Source organism: Urocampus carinirostris, unplaced genomic scaffold (genome assembly GCF_059441175.1).
Source record: "Urocampus carinirostris isolate Australia breed hairy pipefish unplaced genomic scaffold, RoL_Ucar_1.0 HiC_scaffold_41, whole genome shotgun sequence".
Lineage (NCBI taxonomy): Eukaryota > Metazoa > Chordata > Actinopteri > Syngnathiformes > Syngnathidae > Urocampus > Urocampus carinirostris.
Window position 1 is genome coordinate 118,313 of NW_028283148.1, and position 19,980 is coordinate 138,292.

The 19,980-nt window shown below is 38.5% G+C and overlaps 9 non-coding genes across 9 annotated transcripts; all 9 read right to left on the bottom strand.

Moving 5' to 3' along the window:
• Nucleotides 1–10,172: 10,172 nt before the first annotated feature.
• Nucleotides 10,173–10,245, bottom strand: trnai-gau (transfer RNA isoleucine (anticodon GAU)). The gene has a single exon. It is a non-coding gene; the product is annotated as a tRNA-Ile (tRNA).
• Nucleotides 10,246–11,298: 1,053 nt separating this feature from the next.
• Nucleotides 11,299–11,371, bottom strand: trnam-cau (transfer RNA methionine (anticodon CAU)). Its single transcript has one exon. It is a non-coding gene; the product is annotated as a tRNA-Met (tRNA).
• A 410-nt stretch (nt 11,372–11,781) lies between these two features.
• On the bottom strand, nt 11,782–11,854 carry trnai-gau (transfer RNA isoleucine (anticodon GAU)). The gene has a single exon. It is a non-coding gene; the product is annotated as a tRNA-Ile (tRNA).
• Nucleotides 11,855–12,747: 893 nt separating this feature from the next.
• trnai-gau (transfer RNA isoleucine (anticodon GAU)) lies at nt 12,748–12,820 on the bottom strand. Its single transcript has one exon. It is a non-coding gene; the product is annotated as a tRNA-Ile (tRNA).
• Nucleotides 12,821–14,357: 1,537 nt separating this feature from the next.
• trnal-caa (transfer RNA leucine (anticodon CAA)) lies at nt 14,358–14,430 on the bottom strand. The gene has a single exon. It is a non-coding gene; the product is annotated as a tRNA-Leu (tRNA).
• Nucleotides 14,431–15,967: 1,537 nt separating this feature from the next.
• trnai-gau (transfer RNA isoleucine (anticodon GAU)) lies at nt 15,968–16,040 on the bottom strand. The gene has a single exon. It is a non-coding gene; the product is annotated as a tRNA-Ile (tRNA).
• A 249-nt stretch (nt 16,041–16,289) lies between these two features.
• trnai-gau (transfer RNA isoleucine (anticodon GAU)) lies at nt 16,290–16,362 on the bottom strand. Its single transcript has one exon. It is a non-coding gene; the product is annotated as a tRNA-Ile (tRNA).
• Nucleotides 16,363–16,450: 88 nt separating this feature from the next.
• Nucleotides 16,451–16,523, bottom strand: trnal-caa (transfer RNA leucine (anticodon CAA)). The gene has a single exon. It is a non-coding gene; the product is annotated as a tRNA-Leu (tRNA).
• Nucleotides 16,524–17,414: 891 nt separating this feature from the next.
• Nucleotides 17,415–17,487, bottom strand: trnal-caa (transfer RNA leucine (anticodon CAA)). The gene has a single exon. It is a non-coding gene; the product is annotated as a tRNA-Leu (tRNA).
• Between the last annotated feature and the right edge of the window lie 2,493 nt (nt 17,488–19,980).

Here is a 19,980-nt window from a genome sequence, read left to right on the forward strand (position 1 = left end):
TTTCAATTAATTTCCAAAAACTCGACAAGAGAACACAATGCTTCATGTGAGGGTTGAACTCACGACCTTCAGATTATGAGACTGACGTGCTACCTGCTGCGCCAATGAAGCTGTAATCTTGAAATGAATTCGCAAAATCAAAATCCAATTTTTCTCCCTTTTTTCAATTAATTTCAGAAAACTCGACAAGAGAACACTATGCTTCATGTGAGGGTTGAACTCACGACCTTCAGATTATGAGACTGACATGCTACCTGCTACGCCAATGAAGCTGTAATTTTCAATTGAAATCGCAAAATCAAAATCAAATTTATCTCCCTTTTTTCAATTAATTTCCAAAAACTCGACAAGAGAACACAATGCTTCATGTGAGGGTTGAACTCACGACCTTCAGATTATGAGACTGACGTGCTACCTGCTGCGCCAATGAAGCTGTAATCTTGAAATGAATTCGCAAAATCAAAATCCAATTTCTCTCCCTTTTTTCAATTAATTTCCAAAAACTCGACAAGAGAACACAATGCTTCATGTGAGGGTTGAACTCACGACCTTCAGATTATGAGACTGACGTGCTACCTGCTGCGCCAATGAAGCTGTAATCTTGAAATGAATTAGCAAAATCAAAATCCAATTTCTCTCCCTTTTTTCAATTAATTTCCCAAAACTCGACAAGAGAACACTATGCTTCATGTGAGGGTTGAACTCACGACCTTCAGATTATGAGACTGACGTACTACCTGCTACACCAATGAAGCTGTAATTTTCAATTGAAATCGCAAAATCAAAATCCAATTTCTCTCCCTTTTTTCAATTAATTTCCAAAAACTCGACAAGAGAACACTATGCTTCATGTGAGGGTTGAACTCACGACCTTCAGATTATGAGACTGACGTGCTACCTGCTGCGCCAATGAAGCTGTAATCTTGAAACGAAATCGCAAAATCAAAATCCAATTTCTCTCCCTTTTTCCTATTAATTTCCAAAAACTCGACAAGAGAACACTATGCTTCATGTGAGGGTTGAACTCACGACCTTCAGATTATGAGACTGACGTGCTACCTGCTGCGCCAATGAAGCTGTAATCTTGAAATGAAATCGCAAAATCAAAATCCAATTTCTCTCCCTTTTTTCAATTAATTTCCAAAAACTCGACAAGAGAACACTATGCTTCATGTGAGGGTTGAACTCACGACCTTCAGATTATGAGACTGACGTACTACCTGCTACGCCAATGAAGCTGTAATTTTCAATTGAAATCGCAAAATCAAAATCCAATTTCTCTCCCTTTTTTCAATTAATTTCCAAAAACTCGACAAGAGAACACAATGCTTCATGTGAGGGTTGAACTCACAACCTTCAGATTATGAGACTGACGTGCTACCTGCTCGCCAATGAAGCTGTAATCTTGATATGAATTCGCAAAATCAAAATCCAATTTCTCTCCCTTTTTTCAATTAATTTCCAAAAATTCGACAAGAGAACACTATGCTTCATGTGAGGGTTGAACTCACGACCTTCAGATTATGAGACTGACGTGCTACCTGCTGCGCCAATGAAGCTGTAATTTTGAAATGAAATCGCAAAATCAAAATCCAATTTCTCTCCCTTTTTCCTATTAATTTCCAAGAATTCGACAAGAGAACACTATGCTTCATGTGAGGGTTGAACTCACGACCTTTAGATTATGAGACTGACGTGCTACCTGCTGCGTCAATCAGCTGTAATCTTGAAATGAAATCGCAAAATCAAAATCCAATTTCTCTCCCTTTTTTCAATTAATTTCCAAAAACTCAACAAGAGAACACTATGCTTCATGTGAGGGTTGAACTCACGACCTTCAGATTATGAGACTGACGTGCTACCTGCTGCGCCAATGAAGCTGTAATCTTGAAATGAAATCGCAAAATCAAAATCCAATTTCTCTCCCTTTTTTCAATTAATTTCCAAAAACTCGACAAGAGAACACTATGCTTCATGTGAGGGTTGAACTCACGACCTTCAGATTATGAGACTGACGTACTACCTGCTACGCCAATGAAGCTGTAATTTTCAATTGAAATCGCAAAATCAAAATCCAATTTCTCTCCCTTTTTTCAATTAATTTCCAAAAACTCGACAAGAGAACACAATGCTTCATGTGAGGGTTGAACTCACGACCTTCAGATTATGAGACTGACACGCTACCTGCTGCGCCAATGAAGCTGTAATCTTGAAATGAAATCGCAAAATCAAAATCCAATTTCTCTCCCTTTTTTCAATTAATTTCCAAAAACTCGACAAGAGAACACAATGCTTCATGTGAGGGTTGAACTCATGACCTTCAGATTATGAGACTGACACGCTACCTGCTGCGCCAATGAAGCTGTAATCTTGAAATGAAATCGCAAAATCAAAATCCAATTTCTCTCCCTTTTTTCAATTAATTTCCAAAAACTCGACAAGAGAACACTATGCTTCATGTCAGGGTTGAACTCACGACCTTCAGATTATGAGACTGACGTACTACCTGCTACGCCAATGAAACTGTAATTTTCAATTGAAATCGCAAAATCAAAATCCAATTTCTCTCCCTTTTTTCGATTATTTTCCAAAAACTCGACAAGAGAACACTATGCTTCATGTGAGGAGTGAACTCACGACCTTCAGATTATGAGACTGACGTGCTACCTGCTGCGCCAATGAAGCTGTAATCTTGAAATGAAATCGCAAAATCAAAATCCAATTTCTCTCCCTTTTTTCAATTAATTTCCAAAAACTCGACAAGAGAACACTATGCTTCATGTGAGGGTTGAACTCTCGACCTTCAGATTATGAGACTGACGTGCTACCTGCTGCGCCAATGAAGCTGTAATTTTCAATTGAAATCGCAAAATCAAAATCCAATTACTCTCCCTTTTTTCAATTATTCTTCAAAATCTCGACAAGAGAACACTATGCTTCACGTGAGGGTTGAACTCACGACCTTCAGATTATGAGACTGACGTGCTACCTGCTACGCCAATGAAGCTGTAATTTTCAATTGAAATCGCAAAATCAAAATCCAATTTCTCTCCCTTTTTTCAATTAATTTCCAAAAACTCGACAAGAGAACACTATGCTTCATGTGAGGGTTCAACTCACGACCTTCAGATTATGAGACTGACGTGCTACCTGCTGCGCCAATGAAGCTGTAATCTTGAAATGAAATCGCAAAATCAAAATCCAATTTCTCTCCCTTTTTTCAATTAATTTCCAAAAACTCGACAAGAGAACACTATGCTTCATGTGAGGGTTGAACTCACGACCTTCAGATTATGAGACTGACGTACTACCTGCTACGCCAATGAAGCTGTAATTTTCAATTGAAATCGCAAAATCCAATTCCCCTTCCTTTTTTCAATTATTCTTCAAAATCTCGACAAGAGAACACTATGCTTCATGTGAGGGTTGAACTCACAACCTTCAGATTATGAGACTGACGTGCTACCTGCTACGCCAATGAAGTTGTAATTTTCAAATGAAATCGCAAAGTCAAAATCCAATTTCTCACCCTTTTTTCAATTAATTTCCAAAAACTCGACAAGAGAACACTATGCTTCATGTGAGGGTTGAACTCACAACCTTCAGATTATGAGACTGACGTGCTACCTGCTACGCCAATGAAGTTGTAATTTTCAAATGAAATCGCAAAATCAAAATCCAATTTCTCTCCCTTTTTTCGATTATTTTCCAAAAACTCGACAAGAGAACACTATGCTTCATGTGAGGAGTGAACTCACGACCTTCAGATTATGAGACTGACGTGCTACCTGCTGCGCCAATGAAGCTGTAATCTTGAAATGAAATCGCAAAATCAAAATCCAATTTCTCTCCCTTTTTTCAATTAATTTCCAAAAACTCGACAAGAGAACACTATGCTTCATGTGAGGGTTGAACTCACGACCTTCAGATTATGAGACTGACGTACTTCCTGCTACGCCAATGAAGCTGTAATTTTCAGTTGAAATCGCAAAATCAAAATCCAATTTCTCTCCCTTTTTTCAATTAATTTCCAAAAACTCGACAAGAGAACACAATGCTTCATGTGAGGGTTGAACTCACGACCTTCAGATTATGAGACTGACGTGCTACCTGCTGCGCCAATAAAGCTGTAATCTTGAAATGAATTCGCAAAATCAAAATCCAATTTCTCTCCCTTTTTTCAATTAATTTCCAAAAACTCGACAAGAGAACACTATGCTTCATGTGAGGGTTGAACTCACGACCTTCAGATTATGAGACTGACGTGCTACCTGCTGCGCCAATGAAGCTGTAATCTTGAAATGAAATCGCAAAATCAAAATCCAATTTCTCTCCCTTTTTCCTATTAATTTCCAAAAACTCGACAAGAGAACACTATGCTTCATGTGAGGGTTGAACTCACGACCTTCAGATTATGAGACTGACGTGCTACCTGCTGCGCCAATGAAGCTGTAATCTTGAAATGAAATCGCAAAATCAAAATCCAATTTCTCTCCCTTTTTCCTATTAATTTCCAAAAACTCGACAAGAGAACACTATGCTTCATGTGAGGGTTGAACTCACGACCTTCAGATTATGAGACTGACGTGCTACCTGCTGCGCCAATGAAGCTGTAATGTTGAAATGAAATCGCAAAATCAAATTCCAATTTCTCTCCCTTTTTTCAATTAATTTCCAAAAACTCGACAAGAGAACACTATGCTTCATGTGAGGGTTGAACTCACGACCTTCAGATTATGAGACTGACGTACTACCTGCTACGCCAATGAAGCTGTAATTTTCAATTGAAATCGCAAAATCAAAATCCAATTTCTCTCCCTTTTTTCAATTAATTTCCAAAAACTCGACAAGAGAACACTATGCTTCATGTGAGGGTTGAACTCACGACCTTCAGATTATGAGACTGACACACTACCTGCTGCGCCAATGAAGCTGTAATTTTCAATTGAGATCGCAAAATCAAAATCCAATTTCTCTCCCTTTTTTCAATTAATTTCCAAAAACTCGACAAGAGAACACAATGCTTCATGTGAGGGTTGAACTCACGACCTTCAGATTATGAGACTGACGTGCTACCTGCTGCGCCAATGAAGCTGTAATTTTCAATTGAAATCGCAAAATCAAAATCCAATTACTCTCCCTTTTTTCAATTATTCTTCAAAATCTCGACAAGAGAACACTATGCTTCATGTGAGGGTTGAACTCACAACCTTCAGATTATGAGACTGACGTGCTACCTGCTACGCCAATGAAGCTGTAATTTTCAATTGAAATCGCAAAATCAAAATCCAATATCTCTCCCTTTTTTCAATTAATTTCCAAAAACTCGACAAGAGAACACAATGCTTCATGTGAGGGTTGAACTCACAACCTTCAGATTATGAGACTGACGTGCTACCTGCTACGCCAATGAAGCTGTAATTTTCAATTGAAATCGCAAAATCAAAATCCAATATCTCTCCCTTTTTTCAATTAATTTCCAAAAACTCGACAAGAGAACACTATGCTTCATGTGAGGGTTGAACTCACAACCTTCAGATTATGAGACTGATGCGCTACCTGCTGCGCCAATGAAGCTGTAACTTTCAATTGAGATCGCAAAATCAAAATCCAATTTCTCTCCCTTTTTTCAATTAATTTCCCAAAACTCGACAAGAGAACACAATGCTTCATGTGAGGATTGAACTCACGACCTTCAGATTATGAGACTGACGTGATACCTGCTACGCCAATGAAGCTGTAATTTTCAATTGAAATCGCAAAATCAAAATCCAATTTCTCTCCCTTTTTTCAATTAATTTCCAAAAACTCGACAAGAGAACACTATGCTTCATGTGAGGGTTGAACTCACGACCTTCAGATTATGAGACTGACGTGCTACCTGCTGCGCCAATGAAGCTGTAATCTTGAAATGAAATCGCAAAATCAAAATCCAATTTCTCTCCCTTTTTCCTATTAATTTCCAAAAACTCGACAAAAGAACACTATGCTTCATGTGAGGGTTGAACTCACGACCTTTAGATTATGAGACTGACGTGCTACCTGCTGCGCCAATGAAGCTGTAATCTTGAAATGAAATCGCAAAATCAAAATCCAATTTCTCTCCCTTTTTTCAATTAATTTCCAAAAACTCGACAAGAGAACACTATGCTTCATGTGAGGGTTGAACTCACGGCCTTCAGATTATGAGACTGACGTGCTACCTGCTGCGCCAATGAAGCTGTAATCTTGAAATGAAATCGCAAAATCAAAATCCAATTTCTCTCCCTTTTTTCAATTAAATTCCAAAAACTCGACAAGAGAACACAATGCTTCATGTGAGGGTTGAACTCACGACCTTCAGATTATGAGACTGACGTGCTACCTGCTGCGCCAATGAAGCTGTAATTTTCAATTGAAATCGCAAAATCAAAATCCAATTTCTCTCCCTTTTTTCAATTAATTTCCAAAAACTCGACAAGAGAACACTATGCTTCATGTGATGGTTGAACTCACGACCTTCAGATTATGAGACTGACGTGCTACCTGCTGCGCCAATGAAGCTGTAATCTTGAAATGAAATCGCAAAATCAAAATCCAATTTCTCTCCCTTTTTTCAATTAATTTCAAAAAACTCGACAAGAGAACACTATGCTTCATGTCAGGGTTGAACTCACGACCTTCAGATTATGAGACTGACGTACTACCTGCTACACCAATGAAGCTGTAATTTTCAATTGAAATCGCAAAATCAAAATCCAATTTCTCTCCCTTTTTTCGATTATTTTCCAAAAACTCGACAAGAGAACAATATGCTTCATGTGAGGGTTGAACTCACGACCTTCAGATTTAGAGAGTGGCGTGCTACCTGCTGCGCCAATGAAGCTGTAATTTTCAATTGAAATCGCAAAATCAAAATCCAATTTCTCTCCCTTTTTTCAATTAATTTCAAAAAACTCGACAAGAGAACACTATGCTTCATGTCAGGGTTGAACTCACGACCTTCAGATTATGAGACTGACGTACTACCTGCTACACCAATGAAGCTGTAATTTTCAATTGAAATCGCAAAACAAAATCCAATTTCTCTCCCTTTTTCCTATTAATTTCCAAAAACTCGACAAAAGAACACTATGCTTCATGTGAGGGTTGAACTCACGACCTTTAGATTATGAGACTGACGTGCTACCTGCTGCGCCAATGAAGCTGTAATCTTGAAATGAAATCGCAAAATCAAAATCCAATTTCTCTCCCTTTTTTCAATTAATTTCCAAAAACTCGACAAGAGAACACTATGCTTCATGTGAGGGTTGAACTCACGGCCTTCAGATTATGAGACTGACGTGCTACCTGCTGCGCCAATGAAGCTGTAATCTTGAAATGAAATCGCAAAATCAAAATCCAATTTCTCTCCCTTTTTTCAATTAAATTCCAAAAACTCGACAAGAGAACACAATGCTTCATGTGAGGGTTGAACTCACGACCTTCAGATTATGAGACTGACGTGCTACCTGCTGCGCCAATGAAGCTGTAATTTTCAATTGAAATCGCAAAATCAAAATCCAATTTCTCTCCCTTTTTTCAATTAATTTCCAAAAACTCGACAAGAGAACACTATGCTTCATGTGATGGTTGAACTCACGACCTTCAGATTATGAGACTGACGTGCTACCTGCTGCGCCAATGAAGCTGTAATCTTGAAATGAAATCGCAAAATCAAAATCCAATTTCTCTCCCTTTTTTCAATTAATTTCAAAAAACTCGACAAGAGAACACTATGCTTCATGTCAGGGTTGAACTCACGACCTTCAGATTATGAGACTGACGTACTACCTGCTACACCAATGAAGCTGTAATTTTCAATTGAAATCGCAAAATCAAAATCCAATTTCTCTCCCTTTTTTCGATTATTTTCCAAAAACTCGACAAGAGAACACTATGCTTCATGTGAGGGTTGAACTCACGACCTTCAGATTTAGAGAGTGGCGTGCTACCTGCTGCGCCAATGAAGCTGTAATTTTCAATTGAGATCGCAAAATCAAAATCCAATTTCTCTCCCTTTTTTCAATTAATTTCCAAAAACTCGACAAGAGAACACAATGCTTCATGTGAGGGTTGAACTCACGACCTTCAGATTATGAGACTGACGTGCTACCTGCTGCGCCAATGAAGCTGTAATCTTAAAATGAAATCGCAAAATCAAAATCCAATTTCTCTCCCTTTTTTCAATTAATTTCCAAAAACTCGACAAGAGAACACTATGCTTCATGTGAGGAGTGAACTCACGATCTTCAGATTATGAGACTGACGTGCTACCTGCTGTGCCAATGAAGCTGTAATTTTCAATTGAAATCGCAAAATCAAAATCCAATTTCTCTCCCTTTTTTCAATTAATTTCCAAAAACTCGACAAGAGAACACTATGCTTCATGTGAGGGTTGAACTCACGACCTTCAGATTATGAGATTGACGTGCTACCTGCTGCACCAATGAAGCTGTAATCTTGAAATGAAATCACAAAATCAAAATCCAATTTCTCTCCCTTTTTTCAATTAATTTCCAAAAACTCGACAAGAGAACACTATGCTTCATGTGAGGGTTGAACTCACGACCTTCAGATTAAGAGACTGACGTGCTACCTGCTGCGCCAATGAAGCTGTAATCTTGAAATGAAATCGCAAAATCAAAATCCAATTTCTCTCCCTTTTTCCTATTAATTTCCAAAAACTCGACAAGAGAACACTATGCTTCATGTGAGGATTGAACTCACGACCTTCAGATTATGAGACTGACGTGCTACCTGCTGCGCCAATGAAGCTGTAATCTTGAAATGAAATTGCAAAATCAAAATCCAATTTCTCTCCCTTTTTTCAATTAATTTCCAAAAACTCGACAAGAGAACACAATGCTTCATGTGAGGGTTGAACTCACGACCTTCAGATTATGAGACTGACGTGCTACCTGCTGCGCCAATGAAGCTGTAATCTTGATATGAATTCGCAAAATCAAAATCCAATTTCTCTCCCTTTTTTCAATTAATTTCCAAAAACTCAACAAGAGAACACTATGCTTCATGTGAGGGTTGAACTCACGACCTTCAGATTATGAGACTGACACGCTACCTGCTGCGCCAATGAAGCTATTATTATTTACTAAAATTGCAAAAGCAAAATCCAATTCCTCTCCCTTTTTTCAATTATTCTTCAAAAACTCGACAAAAGAACACTATGCTTCATGTGAGGGTTGAACTCACGACCTTCAAATTATGAGACTGACACGCTACATGCTGCGCCAATGAAGCTGTAATCTTGAAGTGAAATCGCAAAATCAAAATCCAATTTCTCTCCCTTTTTTCAATTATTCTTCAAAAACTCGACAAGAGAACACTATGCTTCATGTGAGGGTTGAACTCACGACCTTCAGATTATGAGACTGACGTGCTACCTGCTGCGCCAATGAAGCTGTAATCTTGAAGTGAAATCGCAAAATCAAAATCCAATTTCTCTCCCTTTTTTCAATTATTCTTCAAAAACTCGACAAAAGAACACTATGCTTCATGTGAGGGTTGAACTCACGACCTTCAGATTATGAGACTGACACGCTACCTGCTGCGCCAATGAAGCTATTATTATTTACTAAAATTGCAAAAGCAAAATCCAATTTCTCTCCCTTTTTTCAATTATTCTTCAAAATCTCGACAAGAGAACACTATGCTTCATGTGAGGGTTGAACTCACGACCTTCAGATTATGAGACTGACACGCTACCTGCTGCGCCAATGAAGCTATTATTATTTACTAAAATTGCAAAAGCAAAATCCAATTCCTCTCCCTTTTTTCAATTATTCTTCAAAATCTCAACAAGAGAACACTATGCTTCATGTGAGGGTTGAACTCACGACCTTCAGATTATGAGACTGACACGCTACCTGCTGCGCCAATGAAGCTATTATTATTCACTAAAATTGCAAAAGCAAAATCCAATTCCTCTCCCTTTTTTCAATTATTCTTCAAAAACTCGACAAAAGAACACTATGCTTCATGTGAGGGTTGAACTCACGACCTTCAGATTATGAGACTGACATGCTACCTGCTGCGCCAATGAAGCTGTAATCTTGAAGTGAAATCGCAAAATCAATATCCAATTCCTCTCCCTTTTTTCAATTATTCTTCAAAAACTCGACAAGAGAACACTATGCTTCATGTGAGGGTTGAACTCACGACCTTCAGATTATCAGACTGACACACTACCTGCTGCGCCAAAGAAGCTGTAATCTTGAGGTGAAATCGCAAAATCAAAATCCAATTTCTCTCCCTTTTTTCAATGATTCTTCAAAAACTCGACAAGAGAACACTATGCTTCATGTGAGGGTAGAACTCACGACCTTCAGATTATGAGACTGACACGCTACATGCTGCGCCAATGAAGCTATAATCTTGAGGTGAAATCGCAAAATCAAAATCCAATTTCTCTCCCTTTTTTCAATTATTCTTCAAAAACTCGACAAGAGAACACTATGCTTCATGTGAGGGTTGAACTCACGACCTTCAGATTATGAGACTGACGTGCTACCTGCTGCGCCAATGAAGTTGTAATCTTGTAGTGAAATCGCAAAATCAAAATCCAATTTCTCTCCCTTTTTTCAATTATTCTTCAAAAACTCGACAAGAGAACACTATGCTTCATGTGAGGGTTGAACTCACGACCTTCAGATCATGAGACTGACGTGCTACCTGCTGTGCCAATGAAGCTGTAATCTTGAAGTGAAATCGCAAAATCAAAATCCAATTTCTCTACTTTTTTCAATTATTTTTCAAAAACTCGACAAGAGAACACTATGCTTCATGTGAGGGTTGAACTCACGACCTTCAGATTATGAGACTGACACGCTACCTGCTGCGCCAATGAAGCTATTATTATTTACTAAAATTGCAAAAGCAAAATCCAATTCCTCTCCCTTTTTTCAATTATTCTTCAAAAACTCGACAAAAGAACACTATGCTTCATGTGAGGGTTGAACTCACGACCTTCAGATTATGAGACTGACACGCTACATGCTGCGCCAATGAAGCTGTAATCTTGAAGTGAAATCGCAAAATCAAAATCCAATTTCTCTCCCTTTTTTCAATTATTCTTCAAAAACTCGACAAGAGAACACTATGCTTCATGTGAGGGTTGAACTCACGACCTTCAGATTATGAGACTGACGTGCTACCTGCTGCGCCAATGAAGCTGTAATCTTGAAGTGAAATCGCAAAATCAAAATCCAATTTCTCTCCCTTTTTTCAATTATTCTTCAAAAACTCGACAAAAGAACACTATGCTTCATGTGAGGGTTGAACTCACGACCTTCAGATTATGAGACTGACACGCTACCGGCTGCGCCAATGAAGCTATTATTATTTACTAAAATTGCAAAATCAAAATCCAATTTCTCTCCCTTTTTTCAATTATTCTTCAAAATCTCGACAAGAGAACACTATGCTTCATGTGAGGGTTGAACTCACGACCTTCAGATTATGAGACTGACGTGCTACCAGCTGCGCCAATGAAGCTATTATTATTTACTAAAATTGCAAAAGCAAAATCCAATTTCTCTCCCTTTTTTCAATTATTCTTCAAAATCTCGACAAGAGAACACTATGCTTCATGTGAGGGTTGAACTCACGACCTTCAGATTATGAGACTGACATGCTACCTGCTGCACCAATGAAGCTGTAATCTTGAAGTGAAATCGCAAAATCAATATCCAATTCCTCTCCCTTTTTTCAATTATTCTTCAAAAACTCGACAAGAGAACACTATGCTTCATGTGAGGGTTGAACTCACGACCTTCAGATTATCAGACTGACACGCTACCTGCTGCGCCAAAGAAGCTGTAATCTTGAGGTGAAATCGCAAAATCAAAATCCAATTTCTCTCCCTTTTTTCAATTATTCTTCAAAAACTCGACAAGAGAACACTATGCTTCATGTGAGGGTTGAACTCACGACCTTCAGATTATGAGACTGACGTGCTACCTGCTGCGCCAATGAAGTTGTAATCTTGTAGTGAAATCGCAAAATCAAAATCCAATTTCTCTCCCTTTTTTCAATTATTCTTCAAAAACTCGACAAGAGAACACTATGCTTCATGTGAGGGTTGAACTCACGACCTTCAGATTATGAGACTGACGTGCTACCTGCTGCGCCAATGAAGCTGTAATCTTGAAGTGAAATCGCAAAATCAAAATCCAATTTCTCTCCCTTTTTTCAATTATTCTTCAAAAACTCGACAAAAGAACACTATGCTTCATGTGAGGGTTGAACTCACGACCTTCAGATTATGAGACTGACACGCTACCTGCTGCGCCAATGAAGCTATTATTATTTACTAAAATTGCAAAAGCAAAATCCAATTTCTCTCCCTTTTTTCAATTATTCTTCAAAATCTCGACAAGAGAACACTATGCTTCATGTGAGGGTTGAACTCACGACCTTCAGATTATGAGACTGACACGCTACCTGCTGCGCCAATGAAGCTATTATTATTTACTAAAATTGCAAAAGCAAAATCCAATTCCTCTCCCTTTTTTCAATTATTCTTCAAAAACTCGACAAAAGAACACTATGCTTCATGTGAGGGTTGAACTCACGACCTTCAGATTATGAGACTGACATGCTACCTGCTACGCCAATGAAGCTGTAATCTTGAAGTGAAATCGCAAAATCAATATCCAATTCCTCTCCCTTTTTTCAATTATTCTTCAAAAACTCGACAAGAGAACACTATGCTTCATGTGAGGGTTGAACTCACGACCTTCAGATTATCAGACTGACACGCTACCTGCTGCGCCAAAGAAGCTGTAATCTTGAGGTGAAATCGCAAAATCAAAATCCAATTTCTCTCCCTTTTTTCAATTATTCTTCAAAAACTCGACAAGAGAACACTATGCTTCATGTGAGGGTTGAACTCACGACCTTCAGATTATGAGACTGACACGCTACATGCTGCGCCAATGAAGCTGTAATCTTGAAGTGAAATCGCAAAATCAAAATCCAATTTCTCTCCCTTTTTTCAATTATTCTTCAAAAACTCGACAAGAGAACACTATGCTTCATGTGAGGGTTGAACTCACGACCTTCAGATTATGAGACTGACACGCTACATGCTGCGCCAATGAAGCTGTAATCTTGAAGTGAAATCGCAAAATCAAAATCCAATTTCTCTCCCTTTTTTCAATTATTCTTCAAAAACTCGACAAAAGAACACTATGCTTCATGTGAGGGTTGAACTCACGACCTTCAGATTATGAGACTGACGTGCTACCTGCTGCGCCAATGAAGCTGTAATCTTGAAGTGAAATCGCAAAATCAAAATCCAATTTCTCTCCCTTTTTTCAATTATTCTTCAAAATCTCAACAAGAGAACACTATGCTTCATGTGAGGATTGAACTCACGACCTTCAGATTATGAGAGTGACACGCTACCTGCTGCGCCAATGAAGCTATTATTATTTACTAAAATTGCAAAAGCAAAATCCAATTCCTCTCCCTTTTTTCAATTATTCTTCAAAAACTCAACAAAAGAACACTATGCTTCATGTGAGGTTTGAACTCACGACCTTCAGATTATGAGACTGACACGCTACATGCTGCGCCAATGAAGCTGTAATCTTGAAGTGAAATCGCAAAATCAAAATCCAATTTCTCTCCCTATTTTCAATTATTCTTCAAAAACTCGACAAGAGAACACTATGCTTCATGTGAGGGTTGAACTCACGACCTTCAGATTATGAGACTGACGTGCTACCTGCTGCGCCAATGAAGCTGTAATCTTGAAGTGAAATCGCAAAATCAAAATCCAATTTCTCTCCCTTTTTTCAATTATTCTTCAAAAACTCGACAAAAGAACACTATGCTTCATGTGAGGGTTGAACTCACGACCTTCAGATTATGAGACTGACACGCTACCTGCTGCGCCAATGAAGCTATTATTATTTACTAAAATTGCAAAAGCAAAATCCAATTTCTCTCCCTTTTTTCAATTATTCTTCAAAATCTCGACAAGAGAACACTATGCTTCATGTGAGGGTTAAACTCACGACCTTCAGATTATGAGACTGACACGCTACCTGCTGCGCCAATGAAGCTATTATTATTTACTAAAATTGCAAAAGCAAAATCCAATTCCTCTCCCTTTTTTCAATTATTCTTCAAAATCTCAACAAGAGAACACTATGCTTCATGTGAGGGTTGAACTCACGACCTTCAGATTATGAGCCTGACACGCTACCTGCTGCGCCAATGAAGCTATTATTATTTACTAAAATTGCAAAAGCAAAATCCAATTTCTCTCCCTTTTTTCAATTATTCTTCAAAAACTCGACAAGAGAACACTATGCTTCATGTGAGGGTTGAACTCACGACCTTCAGATTTTGGGACTGACGTGCTACCTGCTGCGCCAATGAAGCTGTAATCTTGAAGTGAAATCACAAAATCAATATCCAATTCCTCTCCCCTTTTTCAATTATTCTTCAAAAACTCGACAAGAGAACACTATGCTTCATGTGAGGGTTGAACTCACGACCTTCAGATTATGAGACTGACGCGCTACCTGCTGCGCCATTGAAGCTGTAATTTTCAAATTAAATCGCAAAATCAAAATCCAATTCCTCTCCCTTTTTTCAATTATTCTTCAAAAACTCGACAAAAGAACACTATGCTTCATGTGAGGGTTGAACTCACGACCTTCAGATTATGAAACTAACACGCTACCTGCTGCGCCAATGAAGCTGTAATCTTGAAGTGAAATCGCAAAATCAAAATCCAATTTCTCTCCCTTTTTTCAATTATTCTTCAAAAACTCGACAAGAGAACACTATGCATCATGTGAGGTTTGAACTCACGACCTTCAGATTATGAGACTGACACGCTACCTGCTGCGCCAATGAAGCTATTATTATTTACCATAATTGCAAAAGCAAAATCCAATTCCTCTCCCCTTTTTCAATTATTCTTCAAAAACTCGACAAAAGAACACTATGCTTCATGTGAGGGTTGAACTCACGACCTTCAGATTATGAGACTGACACGCTACCTGCTGCGCCAATGAAGCTATTATTATTTACTAAAATTGCAAAATCAAAATCCAATTCCTCTCCTTTGTTCAATTATTTTCCAAAAACTCGACAAGAGAACACTATGCTTCATGTGAGGGTTGAACTCACGACCTTCAGATTATGAGACTGACGCGCTACCTGCTGCGCCATTGAAGCTGTAATTTTCAAATGAAATTGCAAAAGCAAAATCCAATTCCTCTCCCTTTTTTCAATTATTCTTCAAAAACTCGACAAAAGAACACTATGCTTCATGTGAGGGTTGAACTCACGACCTTCAGATTATGAGACTGACGTGCTACCTGCTGCGCCAATGAAGCTGTAATCTTGAAGTGAAATCGCAAAATCAAAATCCAATTTCTCTCCCTTTTTTCAATTATTCTTCAAAAACTCGACAAGAGAACACTATGCATCATGTGAGGGTTGAACTCACGATCTTCAGATTATGAGACTGACACGCTACCTGCTGCGCCAATGAAGCTATTATTATTTACTAAAATTGCAAAAGCAAAATCCAATTCCTCTCCCTTTTTTCAATTATTCTTCAAAAACTCGACAAGAGAACACTATGCTTCATGTGAGGGTTGAACTCACGACCTTCAGATTATGAGACTGACACGCTACCTGCTGCGCCAATGAAGCTGTAATTTTGAGGTGAAATCGCAAAATCAAAATCCAATTTCTCTCCCTTTTTTTCAATTATTCTTCAAAAACTCGAAAAGAGAACACTATGCTTCATGTGAGGGTTGAACTCTCGACCTTCAGATTATGAGACTGACACGCTACCTGCTGCGCCAATGAAGCTATTATTATTTACTAAAATTGCAAAAGCAAAATCCAATTCCTCTCCCTTTTTTCAATTATTCTTCAAAAACTCGACAAGAGAACACTATGCTTCATGTGAGGGTTGAACTCACGACCTTCAGATTATCAGACTGACACGCTACCTGCTGCGCCAAAGAAGCTGTAATCTTGAGGTGAAATCGCAAAATCAAAATCCAATTTCTCTCCCTTTTTTCAATTATTCTTCAAAAACTCGACAAGAGAACACTATGCTTCATGTGAGGGTTGAACTCACGACCTTCAAATTATGAGACTGACGTGCTACCTGCTGCGCCAATGAAGTTGTAATCTTGAAGTGAAATCGCAAAATCAAAATCCAATTTCTCTCCCTTTTTTCAATTATTCTTCAAAAACTCGACAAGAGAACACTATGCTTCATGTGAGGGTTGAACTCACGACCTTCAGATTATCAGACTGACACGCTACCTGCTGCGCCAATGAAGCTATTATTATTTACTAAAATTGCAAAAGCAAAATCCAATTCCTCTCCCTTTTTTCAATTATTCTTCAAAATCTCAACAAGAGAACACTATGCTTCATGTGAGGGTTGAACTCACGACCTTCAGATTTTGGGACTGACGTGCTACCTGCTGCGCCAATGAAGCTGTAATCTTGAAGTGAAATCACAAAATCAATATCCAATTCCTCTCCCCTTTTTCAATTATTCTTCAAAAACTCGACAAGAGAACACTATGCTTCATGTGAGGGTTGAACTCACGACCTTCAGATTATGAGACTGACGCGCTACCTGCTGCGCCATTGAAGCTGTAATTTTCAAATTAAATCGCAAAATCAAAATCCAATTCCTCTCCCTTTTTTCAATTATTCTTCAAAAACTCGACAAAAGAACACTATGCTTCATGTGAGGGTTGAACTCACGACCTTCAGATTATGAGACTGACACGCTACCTGCTGCGCCAATGAAGCTGTAATCTTGAAGTGAAATCGCAAAATCAAAATCCAATTTCTCTCCCTTTTTTCAATTATTCTTCAAAAACTCGACAAGAGAACACTATGCATCATGTGAGGTTTGAACTCACGACCTTCAGATTATGAGACTGACACGCTACCTGCTGCGCCAATGAAGCTATTATTATTTACCATAATTGCAGAGCAAAATCCAATTCCTCTCCCCTTTTTCAATTATTCTTCAAAAACTCGACAAAAGAACACTATGCTTCATGTGAGGGTTGAACTCACGACCTTCAGATAATGAGACTGACACGCTACCTGCTGCGCCAATGAAGCTATTATTATTTACTAAAATTGCAAAATCAAAATCCAATTCCTCTCCTTTGTTCAATTATTTTCCAAAAACTCGACAAGAGAACACTATGCTTCATGTGAGGGTTGAACTCACGACCTTCAGATTATGAGACTGACACGCTACCTGCTGCGCCAATGAAGCTATTATTATTTACTAAAATTGCAAAAGCAAAATCCAATTTCTCTCCCTTTTTTCAATTATTCTTCAAAAACTCGACAAGAGAACACTATGCTTCATGTGAGGGTTGAACTCACGACCTTCAGATTTTGGGACTGACGTGCTACCTGCTGCGCCAATGAAGCTGTAATCTTGAAGTGAAATCGCAAAATCAAAATCCAATTTCTCTCCCTTTTTTCAATTATTCTTCAAAAACTCGACAAGAGAACACTATGCTTCATGTGAGGGTTGAACTCACGACTTTCAGATTATGAGACTGACGTGCTACCTGCTGCGCCAATGAAGCTGTAATCTTGAAGTGAAATCGCAAAATCAAAATCCAATTTCTCTCCCTTTTTTCAATTATTCTTCAAAAACTCGTCAAGGGAACACTATGCTTCATGTGAGGGTTGAACTCACGACCTTCAGATTATGAGACTGACACGCTTCCTGCTGCGCCAATGAAGCTGTTATTATTTACTAAAATTGCAAAAGCAAAATCCAATTCCTCTCCCTTTTTTCAATTATTCTTCAAAAACTCGACAAAAGAACACTATGCTTCATGTGAGGGTTGAACTCACGACCTTCAGATTATGAGACTGACACGCTACCTGCTGCGCAAATGAAGCTGTAATCTTGAAGTGAAATCGCAAAATCAAAATCCAATTTCTCTCCCTTTTTTCAATTATTCTTCAAAAACTCGACAAGAGAACACTATGCTTCATGTGAGGGTTGAACTCACGACCTTCAGATTATGAGACTGACGTGCTACCTGCTGCGCCAATGAAGCTGTAGCCTTGAAGTGAAATCGCAAAATCAAAATCCAATTTCTCTCCCTTTTTTCAATTATTCTTCAAAAACTCGACAAGAGAACACTATGCTTCATGTGAGGGTTGAACTCACGACCTTCAGATTATGAGACTGACACGCTTCCTGCTGCGCCAATGAAGCTGTTATTATTTACTAAAATTGCAAAAGCAAAATCCAATTCCTCTCCCTTTTTTCAATTATTCTTCAAAAACTCGACAAAAGAACACGATGCTTCATGTGAGGGTTGAACTCACGACCTTCAGATTATGAGACTGACACGCTACCTGCTGCGCAAATGAAGCTGTAATCTTGAAGTGAAATCGCAAAATCAAAATCCAATTTCTCTCCCTTTTTTCAATTATTCTTCAAAAACTCGACAAGAGAACACTATGCTTCATGTGAGGGTTGAACTCACGACCTTCAGATTATGAGACTGACGTGCTACCTGCTGCGCCAATGAAGCTGTAATCTTGAAGTGAAATCGCAAAATCAAAATCCAATTTCTCTCCCTTTTTTCAATTATTCTTCAAAAACTCGACAAAAGAACACTATGCTTCATGTGAGGGTTGAACTCACGATCTTCAGATTATGAGACTGACACGCTACCTGCTGCGCCAATGAAGCTATTATTATTTACTAAAATTGCAAAAGCAAAATCCAATTTCTCTCCCTTTTTTCAATTATTCTTCAAAATCTCGACAAGAGAACACTATGCTTCATGTGAGGGTTGAACTCACGACCTTCAGATTATGAGACTGACACGCTACCTGCTGCGCCAATGAAGCTATTATTATTTACTAAAATTGCAAAAGCAAAATCCAATTCCTCTCCCTTTTTTCAATTATTCTTCAAAAACTCGACAAGAGAACACTATGCTTCATGTGAGGGTTGAACTCACGACCTTCAGATTATGAGACTGACGTGCTACCTGCTGCGCCAATGAAGCTGTAATCTTGAAGTGAAATCGCAAAATCAAAATCCAATTTCTCTCCCTTTTTTCAATTATTCTTCAAAAACTCGACAAAAGAACACTATGCTTCATGTGAGGGTTGAACTCACGATCTTCAGATTATGAGACTGACACGCTACCTGCTGCGCCAATGAAGCTATTATTATTTACTAAAATTGCAAAAGCAAAATCCAATTTCTCTCCCTTTTTTCAATTATTCTTCAAAATCTCGACAAGAGAACACTATGCTTCATGTGAGGGTTGAACTCACGACCTTCAGATTATGAGACTGACACGCTACCTGCTGCGCCAATGAAGCTATTATTATTTACTAAAATTGCAAAAGCAAAATCCAATTCCTCTCCCTTTTTTCAATTATTCTTCAAAAACTCGACAAAAGAACACTATGCTTCATGTGAGGGTTGAACTCACGACCTTCAGATTATGAGACTGACGTGCTACCTGCTGCGCCAATGAAGCTGTAATCTTGAAGTGAAATCACAAAATCAATATCCGATTCCTCTCCCTCTTTTTCAATTATTCTTCAAAAACTCGACAAGAGAACACTATGCTTCATGTGAGGGTTGAACTCACGACCTTCAGATTATGAGACTGACGCGCTACCTGCTGCGCCATTGAAGCTGTAATTTTCAAATGAAATCGCAAAATCAAAATCCAATTCCTCTCCCTTTTTCAATTATTCTTCAAAAACTCGACAAAAGAACACTATTCTTCATGTGAGGGTTGAACTCACGACCTTCAGATTATGAGAGTGACACGCTACCTGCTGCGCCAATGAAGCTGTAATCTTGAAGTGAAATCGCAAAATCAAAATCCAATTTCTCTCCCTTTTTTCAATTATTCTTCAAAAACTCGACAA